Consider the following 15042-nt stretch of genomic DNA (forward strand, 5'->3'; position numbering starts at 1 on the left):
ATACCAAACTTGATCCAAATCTCTTCGGATATTTGAACTAGCCAAGGTCTTGTACTTCTATGATGTTAGCATAATTGCATGCCAAAGAGCATGAAAATCCACATGTGGGTGTCATAAGGAAGATGAAACATAATGATAGCCATCACATCAAGAACATAAAACACATTGATAACAAAGTTCACCTAGTGGGGGTTACGACTTTAGGCCCGGTGTCAAGAGTGGGGAGGTCGCTTCATTAAATGCTGCAAAATGATAATGATGTACATGGTATGTTCTTGGTGATTACTAGGATAAATTCCCTCAACATGATTGGCATGTCTCTCCACGGGACATTCTCCTATAGAAACTCTCACTCATATGGGCCCTCCTTCAGGACGTCAAGTAATAAATTCTCACATGACGTGGCATACAAGTATCCTTCAACATAACGATAGTAAGGATCTCAACAGCAAAATCATCATCTCAGCGAATCAAAAGAAAGACTTGGCATAATTACATCATATACCTCTATTTTCGGGGATGAATTGAAAATGAAAAGCTCTGTTGATGAAATGGTGTGCATCGATAAATTTATGGTGTGAAATCATGTCAAATGACTATAAACTTGGCCCCTTTATGACATTGTCAAATTTTTTACCCTTGAGAATATTGAAGATTCTCCCAAATATCCTTCCTGGAGATGGGTGAAAAATTCATTACTCAAATGAAAAATCTAAGTACAGCGCTGCACTCCTTGAGAATTTTTGTGAAAAATGATTATAAAATCAACATCGTTTTTCCTCTATAAAAAATTAGCCTCCAATGGAATCTTTTATATTTCTTAAGAATCAAAGAATATTCCTGCAATATCTTGTTTCCAAAAGCATTTCGTGAGGGTTCCATATTTGCTATGGGTTCCTAGGCATTGAGGGTTCTATCTAATTCATGGTTTTGACACTGCACACCATTCTAACGTCTCTTGGCTCGTGCTTTCTCACCTCCTCCTCCCATAGTCGAATGAGGAATGCAAGTTTAAATATAAAATTTTGGGTGGAGATCTCAAGGAAAGGTCTGTTGGGCCATTGGCAAGTTGCCAACTTGATGAACAGATGGGCCCAGGTTCAAACCCCATCCAAAATGTGACATTAAGAACACTTTTGTTTGCTTTTATGAGGCAAGAGGTTTAAAATGGCCATGTTTTGTTAAACCATTGGTGCGTGGTTGGAGGTTATGGTAAATGGTCATTGGAATTTTGTGTTAAGTGTTCGAAGTTATGGTTTAAGTGGCGTCCTCGCTTGGGGTGGTTCGACACCTGGCTAGCACAGGTTCGAAATGAATGGATGGACCCAAGTTCAAACCTCATCTGAAATTTGACATTAACAACACCTTTGTTTGCTTTTATGAGGCAAGTGGTTTAAAATGGGTGCGCTTTGTTAAACCATTGGTGCGTGGTTGGAGGTTATGGTAAACGGTGGTTGGAATTTTGTGTTAATTGTTGGCAGTTATGGTTTAAGTCGGGCTATCGCTTGGGGCGAGCCAACACTTGGCTAGCACAGGTTCGAATCTTGCTAGCCTCGTCGGTCATATATATATGTATATCTATATGTATATGTATATATATATATATATATATATATATATATATATATATATATGTATATGTATATATATATATATATATATATATATATATATATATATATATATATATATATATATATATACATATACATATACATATACATATACATACACATACACATACACATACACATACACACACACACACACACACACACACACACACATATATATATATATCTATGTGTGTGTGGTGGGTTGGGGGGGTTCGTCGGGGGTGGCCCACCCACCACATATTACAATATTTAACATGTGTCATTGGTGGGGTTGGTAGGTGTGGTGGCTCACCACCCCATTTTTTATTTTATTTTTAATAACAAATTATTTAAAATTAATTTGCCTATTTTTAAGGGTCATTGGAAAAATTAACAAGGTGACAAATTCCCTTGTTCTGGCAATCAAAATCCATGCACAAAAAAATTCCAAGTTGTTTCCTCTTTAGTGGCTGCCACTAGGCCTTGTTTGAAGAAAACTTTGACTGTGAATACCTTGAGCATACAAACTCAGATTTGAGTGTCCTTCACGACGTTGGAATTAGGACGATTAGTACTATTATTTGGTCTTGGTTTGGGTGAAATCTGATAACTTTGATTTTTGAGCTTTTGCTGAGCTAGTTCTGAATTCTAAGTGTTTCTCGAGTCAACTGGATCAAAAACTCTAAGAGCCTTCCATGCTATATCAGGAAGAGGAACAATTCCTACCTTATGTGGAGGAGTTGTCACTATATGCTTAGGTAGAACTGACAGAAGATACAATTTTGTAGAAGAGGTTTAGAACTACAAGATAGTGGCATCATGACCTTTGGCAGATTGGTCTGAAAGGACAAATTCTAGGACAAGCTAAATTGTACACTAGAGAGAAGGTGGAAGAAAATTTTCATAACCTCATTCAATAGAATTTTTTGGGGGCAAAAATCTAGCCAAAATAGGGAAGAGTGATCTGTATTGGATAATTAAATTGTTTTTCATCCAATGAATATATTTGGAGTGGAAAAGATGGAGGAATCAACTCATGGGACCATTTTTTACCCGTGGCACCCGGTTTGGTAAAACAGGGTTTGAAACCTTCCATAAGGATTTCAGGCATCAAAAGTTGACCTTCTTGTTAGCTCACCCATAATTTGGGTGGATGTCACGTTAGCCTCAATTATACATGGGAAAGGGGATAGCCACGTGATTATGAAGTAAAATACTCTAGAAGAGTCTATATTGTAACTGTGGTTAAGAGTTGACTTAGTCAAACTTTAGCACTAGTAGGTTATCGGGCTATGATATAAATGTGCCACTTGGGGGAAGATGATTTCCATTCTTTCGAGCGCATCTATTCCATAGTTGAGTAAAAAGAAGCATAGAGGGATAGGAGGTAGAAAACGCAGACTCAAGATTTGTGCACTATACGAACCCATGGGGTACAAGCCATACCTCTTTGTACTCGTAACCATATTTTTATACAAATAAAGAGAGTGGAGCAGCCTCACCTTCTAGCTGAGATTTTATTCCAAAAGGGTTTCCTAGAGAAAATCTTGTTTGTAATGTTTGTGTGATATTTGATTTTGTCATTCTTTATTTTCTGCATAATTTTAATTTTCATGCATGCACTATTAATAGTAAATCTATAGATCCATAAATCTAATAAAATTGTAATAGTGTATAATTTTAGATTTTTAAGATAATATTATTATATCCATTGTGATGAACTGTCTAGTGGAATATCGACAACAGTTTATGGATCATAGACATACACTTTGGATACTTCCTACAAAATTAGATTAGGGATAGGGTCTTCACTTGTCAAAGGAACCAACAAAACAATAAGTTCCTAGACCCCAATGCTTCTGATTGTTCAACGTATTTAATAAAAGCTCACTCCATTTACTAATCACATATAATTAGGAGTCTATATATCTTGCACAGGATTCTGCCCCATCCAAAGGCTAAACCCTCAATAAAACATTTCCAAAACTTGATGAATTTGATGCAAAAAATAATTCCATGTAGTCACCTAAATGAGACCCAACCAACAAGAGGCAGATGATAGAATTGCTCAAATATTATTCCTACAAGAAGGGGTAACCATGGTTCCAGAGGATTGTGATAGCTTCAAATTTAAACTTATTTTATGATCTATGTTATACTCATAACATGTCTTTCAGAGACGAATGCAAGTAATTTCTTTAAAAATTCTTTAATAATAATTCCTTTAATAATCTAAAAATATTTTGGCCAAAAAATAATACATGTAATTTCTTTAATTATATAAAATTCTTTTATGCCCATGATATTAAATAATTTCCAATGACAGGTTTCCACATAAATATTTTGTTTGGTGTTTTTTACCATAAGTTGTGGCCACCAATTTCAATTCGACATAACTCTCAAACTGTGAGGACTCTCATGGCATGCCACATACCATCGGAAACAACATGACAAGGAGAATACAATGATGATAGTATCAAAGGAAAATTAATTGATGTACATCTTCCAAATGTGGTGCTTCTAGGGCTTTCAAGGCTTCTTGTTCTTTGTAACTTCCAATTGATGCAAATTAGATGAATATTAAGAGTGTTAAATAATTGATGTTGATATCAATGACAACACCATTCAATAGTTGGTTCATATATATGTTAATATGTGCTTAATATTAAATGTTGAACTTGTTTTTGAATCTACCTTGTTATGTGGTGGTTGTATGTTGTGTGTTGAATGTCATATGTGAGTTGTATGTATTGAATGCAAATTTTTTCTTTAGGGGTTTTCTTTTGAGCCATTAGTATGCACATTAAACCATTCATGTATATTTGAGTTGGATTATATATATGGATTATGCATTTTAAATTATATAAATGTTGTTACTTGAGATAAAGAGTCTAAATCCATATTCCAACATCAAATTTTTGGGTTATTTTTAGTGATTTTTAATGATTTTTAGAGAAAAAGTTGTATGGAAACCTATTGTTTGTAAGAGACATATATTAATTTTTTGACTATTTAGAGCAAAGTTCAAAATTTGATAATGCATTCACTAATCTCCATAGTTAGATTAGTTATCACTAGCAAAGATAACTAGCATGAATGGTCCAGAAAAATAAAGCATACCCTCATTTCAAATGAATTGTGGAAAGGAGTTTCTAAAGGAGAAGGTGGAAATCCTCCTAAAAACCCCACATTAGACAACAATATCACCATATGGGAGAGTAAGAACAACAAGTCCTATGCCTTGATTACTGCATCAGTAAATGAAGACGTGAGTTGTCACATACCACCTTTTAGAAGGCCTTTGATGCTTTAAAGAAGCTAAGAGACTTATATGACTCACATTCTGAGCTTGAAGTAGTCCAACTTATGATCAAAATATTCAATGTTGAAATAAAAGATGACGATCCATTGCCCTAACTTTTGAAATCATAGCTATTGTGCATGATGTAAAATGCATCAGAGTTAAATTAGATGTTCCCCTCGTAGATTTCGTCAAGGAACTATATCCCACATATTATAATTATCTTGAATCATTATAAGTCGGAGGCAAGATTTGGGAGATTTTGTCTAACTCTCTTGTGGAGAAGTTTGCAGAAAGAGAGAGATTTTGGGAAGAATAAGATAGTTGTTCAGTATTATGAATAATTTGTATGCCTTGCACAAAAAGAGAAGAATCAATCACAAGATTCTTTTAGAGGAACATGTGGAAAAAGAGGACGTGGAAAGAATAATAACAGAAGTAGGGGGAAAATATTACTAAGGAGGAAGACTTGATCTTCATAGTATATGTTGTAACTTAAATGGACATGATGCTTCCACATGAAATCTCTATTGGGATAAAATTAGACAAGAAAGAAATGAATAGGAAGGAAAAACACAACATCCAGCGAAACGTAAAGCAACTGAATCCGCTCATTATATTGTGGCACATTTCAATATTTGAGTAAATGAAAACTTATTAATGCTTCACTTACTTCATGGAAAGATGCATGGTTGCTTGATTAAGGAAAAACATGCCACATGACCTTTCAATGAGACTTCTTTGAAGAATTCAGTGACAATGTAGATGGAACGGTCTACTTTGTAGGAAAATTGGAATTCAAGCCACTAAAGCTTGACACCATTAGGTTCAAATTGCTTAGACTCCCCAACTTTCTTCTACATGATATTCTCTACCTCCTAGAGTTGTGGAGAAACATTTTATCGTTGGTTCACATATTCCATTAAGGAAACTCCATTCACATGTTTGATGGAAAGGTTGAGGTGAGAAAAACATAATTTAACTCACTTTCCATGATTGGGATAAAAGGAGAAAGCCTCTTGAAGCTACAAGGAACCATTACTCATGCACAAAACTTTGCATATAGTTCTTTGTGTGATAGGTACACTACCATCGAGTCTCTTATGGAATGCTATATTTGGACATTTTCACTATGACTAGGAAACTTAAACATTGTGATACTTGTATTTTAGGAAAACATAGGAAACAATCATTTCATGGTTCTCATTCTAGAGCACATAGAAAGCTTGAATTAATCCATTCTGACTTAAGTGGCACCATGTAGCTTCTTTCTTCAAATGGAAATAAGTACATGATAACTTTTATTGATGACTAAAGTAGAATTTGTTGGGTATATATGTTGAATAACAAATATAAATCTTTTGAAACTTTCAAAAAAATCTTGTATGGATTGAAACCAATACACAATCCAATATGGGCTCCATTTTACTGATAATGGAAAAGAATATGCTTCAAAATAATTTTAAAACTATCTTCACCAACATGGGATTCAACATCAAACAATTGTTCCTTATAATCCCCAAGAGAATGGTGTAGCCAAAACATTGAACAATACCATCTTAAATATGGTGCCTTCAATGATGTTTTTAAAAAAATGTTATGTTGATGTTCTGGTTTTATTTTGTTCGATGTGTAGTTTATATTAAAACAATATGTCCATCCCATGCTCTAAAACATAAGACTCCCTATAAAATGTGGCATGGCCACATAAACTCAGTGAGGCATCTCAGGGTTTTTGGTTCCACTTGTTATGCCTTGATACATAAGGGAAAAAGAAAAAATCTTGTTGCAAACAATCAAAAGTTTATCTTCTTGAGGTAATCGAATACCTCGAGATCATATTGTCTATATGATGAAGAAAATAATAAGTTTATACTTTCTAAAGATGTTATTTTTCTTCAATATTCCAAGACTGACAACTTTTCTAAGTGGCATCTTGATCGCTTGGACAAATTCAGGCATGCAAAATATTTTTAGGAATTTTATAATGATTCCACATCTTTAAGGGGTGAACCATATCATGTATCAATCTATGAAATCTCCTTATAAAACACTATCTCCCCGTTACGAAGCTCCAACCATTGATGAAGAAGACACTTTAAGTTATGTGATTTAGAGAATTGGAAGGATAAATATTGATTCAACTCCATCTTAGCCAACTGAATAACCTAGGCCATCTCAGAATGGTCCTCCGAAATGGCTCACTAAGACACTTGAAAGTGTTAATGGTGATGAGGTTGGAGAGATAGGAATGAGAAGTTCTAGTTACAAAATGGAGGTGCTTTAAATGATTCTGATTCAGCCACTGATATGGATGTTTCTTATGATTTTGAATTAAATATTTCTATATATTTTGAACCAAATTCCTTTAAAAAAGTTACTCTCATGATGAATGGAAATAATAAATGTAGAAAGAGTATGATGCTCTGATAAAGAATGGAACCTAGAAGTTGGTCGATGCTTTGTGTGGAACCACACTGATTAGCTGCAAGTGGGTCTTTAGGAACAAGTATAATGTAGAAGGCTCATTTTATAAGCATAAAACTAGGCTCATGGAAAAAGGTTTTGCATAGAAAGAAGAGGTCGATTATGATGAAACATTCCCCCCCCTCCCCCCCCACCCCACAGAAAAATGGGCTACCATCTAGACTTTATTTTCCTTGACAACTCATAATGGGTGGAAAGTCCATCAAATGGATCTAAAAACTCCTTTCCTAAATGAATATCTAAAAGATAATATTTTTAAGTCTCAACCATAAGGATTTGTTGTGAAGGTATAGGAGCATAAAGTATGCAAGCTTATAAAATTCTTGTATGGCCTCAAACAAGCACCAGGAGCCTCATGTGATAAATTGACTGAGCATTTTCTAAAACTAAATTTCAAGAACTATGATCTTGATGAAGCAACTTTGCTTGTCAAGAAAGTTGGAAAAAATATTGTATATCTTGTGGTGTATGTCCATGATCTATTGATGTGAGGGAGCAATTAAAATTACATTGCATATATAAATAAATAATGGAGGAAAGGTTTTGAGATTATATATTTGGGATATGTTCACTATTATTTGCGTATTGAAGTAATCCAACATCAGGATTTTATATTTCTCTCTGAAAAGAAGTACATTGGAGACCTGTTGAAAAAAATTAGCATGGCCTAATGTAATCCTTTGACCATTCCAATGGAACAAAATCTAAAGCTTACATCCAAACAAGGAAATGAATTTGAGGATGCAACTAAGTACAAAAACTCATAAGAAGCCTTAACTACTTGACTTCTATCAGACCCGACATTTTATTTTCTATTGGGACCCTCTCCATGTTTATGAAAAATCGTTGTGAGGGTCATTGTTCTATTGCAAAAAGTGTTCGAACGTACCTGAAGTGAACTCAATACTTTGGACTCAAGTATACAAAGGTGAATGACTTCAGGTTGATTGGATACTCTGATTCAGATCTTGATGGAGATAAGGAAAATTGACTATTTATTTCAGGTTCAGTTGTGACTCCCAGATCAAGAGCTATCTCTTGGAGGTCACAAAAACAATAAGTTTCAATAGATTCCACAATAGAGGCAAAATATATGGCAACTACAAAAGCAACGAAGGAAATTGTGCGGCTTAGGAAAATTCTTGAATATTTCCAAGAGATAGAAGTGCATTCTACTTATCTTCAATTGAAAATACTTCTGTAATAAAATTGGCCAAGAATTGAAAGTTCCATGATCGAACCAAGTATATCAATACAAAGTATCATTTGACTTGACATCGTTTTAAGGCCAAGACTATTCACCTACATAATTTTTCCAAAAATATCTCCACCAAAGCACTTGGAAGAGAAAAGTTTGAAAGATTCGGAATGATCCTTGGACTCACCAATATCCCTTCAAATTAAGGGGCGAATGTTGATACCTAATCTTTAGGGATTAGGAAAATATTATAAATATTGTAAATATGAGAATAAAGAAGACAAAGAGACACTGGAATATGAATTCCAAGGGCCTCTTTCTCCTTGTATATATTAATGATCTTTCTTAATGGAATAACAACTATTCATGTAGTTACCAATGCCTAGCTTGACACTTGTGATGGATGATTTTTTTCATATAATGTACAAATTATTTTTCTCATTTAGTACATTCCAATGAGCTATTATTCATATGCAAAAGTTATGGTCCTAACAAGGTAAAAATCCAGATATTCATTCCTTGTTGAGATGGTGACCATGTTAGCACACCATAATTCTAATATAAGTATTTATTAACATGTGGGAATCCAATATACACCTTTACAAGCATAATGGAAGTTCCAAGGAGGTTCTACCCTAAATCCAACATAATTTATGATACAAGGGTTCCCTTATTCTTTAGGTGTTAATTGTTCCATGGAATGAACATGATTGTGAAACAAATACTAATAGATTAATGAGAGAAACTCATAAGGTAGAGGACTATAAGTATTTATTAACATGTGGGAATCCAATATACACATGTAAAAGCATAATGGAAGTTCCAAGAAAGTTTTAGAACCCTAAATCCAACATAATTTATAATGCAAGGGTTCCCTTATTCTTTAGTTGCTAATTGTTCCATGGAATGATTCAACATGATTGTGCAGCAAATACTAATAGAGCAATGAGAGAAACTCATAAGTTAGAGGACTATAGAGACCATAGTGACTGATAACTTTGTGGTAAGCTTAAGATAAATCTCAATAATAAAAGAAGAAAAAAGCATAGTAATTGATAAAGTCCAAAATATGATGAAATTTTAACAACATTATGAACTACAGACATATATCTTATTTATGCTACATATAAAATTATCATTCCATTATTATCCAATTAGTAGAGATTGTTTAATTCATGACAAATTTTTAATTTTGAATAAAGAACCCATAAATTTTGAATTTTAAATAATAATAAAAATATCATAATTAGAATTATTTTCCCATTAATATTAGTGAAATAATTTAACTTAATAATATATATCAATTTTAAATATATTTATGAAATGTATTCCTATCCAATTAGGTTGTTTCCCACTAATATGAAACTATATCTTATATTCATTCATATTTTGGTCCGGCAATCTTACTTAATTTTACTACTTTCCACCTAATATGGAACTAAATCTTATTTCTATTATTAGATTCTATTTCCACTCCAAATCTTATTCTATTTGTAGATTCTATTTTCACGGCATAAAATTGTGGTTTGTCGTTGTATTTCACTTTCTGTAACGGAGAAGACTCAATGTTAGATTCTATTTCCCCTCCAAATCTTATTTCTATTTCTATTTTTAGATTGTATTTTCACTGCATAAGATTGTGGTTTGTTGTTGTATTTCACTTTCTTTAAGGGAGAAGATTCAATGTATTATAAGAAAAGGAATAAGTTAGAATTAGAGAACTTGAAGATTGGAATTCATATTAATGAATAATATATCCAAGATACTTGGGTAATAATAAAATATTTTCTTATTTCCATTTCCATGACTATTTATTTTTAATTTAACGTAACTTATTCCTATTATAATAAAAATGATAATTAAGATAACTATTTAGTGAACGTTGATCTTCTTATCCAGATTTCTATCCTACACGTTTGCCTTATACAGGTGTTGTGATGTGGCTTATCTTCTCTGATATCATTTATTGTAATTATGTTTTTACTGTGTTAGAGGCTCTCTATTTATATCCATCCATCACTCATCCTTTCATCGTCAGTTTGCGACATACAGATTGATATCAGGCAGGTCAATTCTGTCAACCCACATTGGTTCTAAAAGAGAATTAATTTTATTTTCAGTTCAACTTTGGCTAACTAACTAAGCAACCTGTTTCTGATTTTGGTTTCAGATGGCTTACACATGTCTCCCTGCATTCCTCTTTGCCTGCTTGATACTCATCGCCTTGACATCTGCAAGGGATTTTGGATACTCCCCTGAGGATCTTCTCAGTGAGGAAAGAACTGTGAGTCTCTATGAATCATGGCGCGCCAAGCACAACAAGGTGTATACATTAGAAGAGGAGAAGCAACAGAGATACCGGATTTTCAGAGACAACTGAGATATATAGATGAAGTTAACCAGAAGAACCTGAGCTACTGGCTTGGTCTTACCAAATTTGCAGACATGAGTAATGACGAGTTCAAATCAAGATACCTAAGAACTAACGAAGCCAGCCTGGAAGTTATGGCAAGAAATTCAAATTCGAAAACCGTAGTGATGTGTCCCAGCCTATAGATTGGAGGGAGAAAGGTGCAGTGACCCATGTGAAAGATCAAGGCGAATGTGATGAGTTTGTTGACATGTGAAACATAAATTAATTTCAAGAAGGCTCAAAGCTGATAGTGTAGCTAATATCAGTTAAAGTTAACTTTATCCATGAAATGTAAAAAGCTTTAATGTTTCAAATTTGAGGGTGTGTCATATATTATCCAGGCAGCTGTTGGGCTTTTGTCACAACTGGAGCAGTAGAAGGCATCAACCAAATCGTGACTGGCAATCTTGTTTTCCTTTCCGACCAAGAGCTTATCGACTGTAAACAGCGGTTGCGAAGGGGAGATATGCCTCCCGCATTTGAATATATTATGTCTGCTGGGGGAATTGATTCAGAAGCAGATTACCCTTATAAGGGCGAAGACGGAGAATGTGAAATCAATGAAGTATTTTATTCTACTGAAATCTAAATTTGATTTAGGGTAGATTTAAGGAACATTTGAGCATCTTATCATTTAACTTATTTGACTTCTCTTTTCTGCTGCTGCAAGTTACCATGTTCATGTTGAATCACAAAGTTGTATTTCCTGATTGTCTGCTGCTACATGTTCATGTTCAGTCGAGTCACAACGTTGCATCGATCGATGGGTACGAGTATGTGAATAATAGCCTTGATGCCCTTTTAGGAGCCCTGGCTAATCAGCCCATCAGTGCGGGAATTGATGGCTCTGGCGATAATTTACAGCATTACGCAGGCGTAAGAACTACGCTAACATATTATCATTCCTAGATACTATATGTTCCTAGCATGTAGATTTTTATAGTTAAAGACATTATTATTATTATTATTATTATTATTATTATTATTATATATATATTTTTTTAATATTGTTGATTTTTTAGACTTTCAACATTTCAGATGAACCCTTTACATATTTTTAGGATATATAATTTTTTTTTATAAAGAAATTTTATCAAATGAATTTTCTATGTCCAAAGGTGGGTGAAAGTTTTTCCAATGGACTTTTATATTTGAAAACAAGAGAAGCTGCAAGGCAGCTAGTCCCTGCCTAGGGTTGGACGAAAAATATTAGAACTAGACCTAGCAAGACGATTAGGAGTTTCTTAGTAGACTTGGCAGGAGGAATTTATAGCTCATATATATGTTCATGTTGCTTGCTCTATTGCTCTTTTGGAGCTCAGCATTTGTAAAACACAGAGCTTACGCATTTGCCTCCTCTAAGGGCCATATGGAGCAAGGGCCATATGGAGCAGAGCCTACGTCCGAATAATTATACAACAAGTAATTACCTGCAATTGATGGAGGTCTGCTGGCAAAAAGAAAATCATGAGTCTTCATAAACTCCCTTGCCATATCATCAGAAGAGATGACTAAGACGAGCTTGGAGCCGAAGTAGAGAGAATGAGGGGCCCGAATTTCACGAATTTCTTGCCTTCTTTGTTAGCTTTATGATTTGCCCCTTTGTGTTTTCAACTTAAAATTGTTTGGCTTTATCTGTCCTGCTGGTACTTTTTGGAAGCCCAAAACTTCAACAGATGTTGCAGCATCGCCTTAATTGGCACAATAGACTTGTGGATGACCTTTTCCTTGGTTTTTTAGTGAAATTTATATGCTTCTAAATTGGTTCTAAGGATACACGAGACAGAGAAAAAAGCAGTGGCTTTCGAATGAAGAGAAAGATCCCCATGTCTACAACCGAGGCAAAACAAAACCATATAATGATCAGTTGTTGAAGCTTGTTGTTGAATATTGTGTTAGTGGTATATGCTTCTGAGCTGAGATTTGTCAGCTTGTGAAGGATTTCCTGGCACTGAACTCTGTACTTACCCCGTTGACATCTCCAATCAAAGAGAATGATGTGATTAATGCTGAATCTGATCATTCTGCCAATGGTAGTCTAAGCCCCACTGCAAATTTACCATTGTTGAGAGATGTTCCTTGGTTTGAAAGACAGGATCTTGATTAAAAAATTGAATCTTTGTTGTCTCAAATATGATTTCTCAAACCTTAAAGAAAATATTGCAGACAAAGAGTTCAAGCGGAAAACCTTACTGGAGCTTGTTGACTATGTTCAGTATGGAGCAGGCACACTCACAGAAAGAGTTCAGGGGGAGATTGCCAAATGTTTGCTTCAAATCTTTTTCATTCCTTGCCTCCAGCTTGCCATGAAAGTACAGGATTGGACAAATTTGACCGGGAAGAAGAAGATCCCTGTATGGATCCTGCATGGCCACATTTGCAGATAGTGTATGAACTCTTGCTGCGATATATAATTTCTGCAGATACAGATCCCAGATTAGCCAAGAGGTATATAGACCGCTTCTTTGTACAACAATTTCTCAACCTATTTGATTCTGAAGACCCTAGAGAGAGAGAGTATGCAAAAATTATATTGCATCGCATTTATGGAAAATATATGATGCATCGACCATTTATAGCAATTAACAACATATTCTATCGATTTATTTATGAAACTAAGAGACACAATGGCATTAGTGAGCTGTTGGAAATTCTGGGTAGCATAATAAATGGTTTTGCATCACCTCTAAAAGAGGAACATAAACTCTTTTTAAGCAGAGCTCTTTTGCGTCGGCATAGCCTAAATGCCTTGCTCTCTATCATCAACAACTATCACACTGTATCACTCAGTTTGTGGAAAATGATTTCACATTAGTGGATACTATTATTAGGGGTCTACTAAGGTATTGGCCTGTCACAAACAGCCAAAAGGAAGTTTTGTTCTTGGGACAACGGGAGGAAGTTTTGGAAATAGCGCAATCTTCCAAATTCCAGTGTTTCACGGTACCTCTGTTTCGGCACATAGGCTGCTGCCACAATTGCTCACATTTCTAGGTTTGTAATTGAATTTATGTAGGTTGTTTTATTTTTACATATGTACGTGTTATTGCTTGGTATTATGTAACTTATGATTGATATTGTGGATTGATAAGAAACATTGCAAAATTGATATTTCTCATTTTTTTAATTGATATTGTGGGTTGATAAGAAATAGTGACAAATTGAGATTTCTCATTTTTAAATGGTTCTTAATGTTATGCCACTACTCTCTTTTCACTTGACAAAGCCGATTGCAAATATATAAATATAATTGTGATTCCTCCGATTGCAAATGTATAAATAAATTGTTATTTCTAGATTATAATGACATTTTATCTTATTAATGACGAATTAAAAAAATAATGGTAAGACTTAATTATTTTAGACTTAAATCCCAGCTTGTATTGCTATTTCTATTAGGAGTTTCTGGAAGTGATAAGAGCACATGTTTATAGTGGGCTTACGACAGCTGCAAGTGGTGGCGCCATCACAGGTGTAAACAACCCGCTTAGCCCGCCAATGTGAGTCTTCCACGATAACGGATTACACATCGTATGCAAGACGTTGAACCGACGGCCTAGTAGGATCACATGAAAGGTACTGAAAATGAAACGTGGCATGCTCATAGAAAATGAAAATGAAACATGTTGCATGAAAATGAAACATGTCTTCATGTTTCTGAAGAATACGACCATGTGGTAAGAGAAAATAAACACTGTAAAAACACTAGCTTATAAAAATCGCAACCGCAACAACAACAGTTGTTTCAGCTTGTCTGCCCTGACATTTTTGTGTCTAGATTTCCTGCATTACTAGGATTATTTCGTCGTTTTGTTTGTAGCATTCTCTGTATTAAGTCTGAGTTATTACACAGATGATGATGCAAATGTCAGGGATTTTGGGAATAGAAGGCCTCCTTGGCAAAGACGGCTATAGAATTGATGGTGAATGATGTGAACAGCAACGAGAATTTGTTGGACGGGACAAAACTGGTGCTTACTACAGTGGATTCTAGCTGCAATGCCTTCGTCGGAACTGTGGAAGGTTCACAACTGAACTTTAGTATTCT

General features: G+C 34.6%; 1 pseudogene; it reads left to right on the forward strand.

Moving 5' to 3' along the window:
- The first annotated feature begins 10882 nt into the window (after nt 1-10882).
- On the forward strand, nt 10883-13988 carry LOC149235793 (serine/threonine protein phosphatase 2A 57 kDa regulatory subunit B' beta isoform-like; annotated as a pseudogene).
- Nucleotides 13989-15042: the final 1054 nt, after the last annotated feature.

Source organism: Pinus tabuliformis, chromosome 8 (genome assembly GCF_031772625.1).
Source record: "Pinus tabuliformis cultivar Carrire ecotype Pingquan chromosome 8, CPIR1, whole genome shotgun sequence".
Lineage (NCBI taxonomy): Eukaryota > Viridiplantae > Streptophyta > Pinopsida > Pinales > Pinaceae > Pinus > Pinus tabuliformis.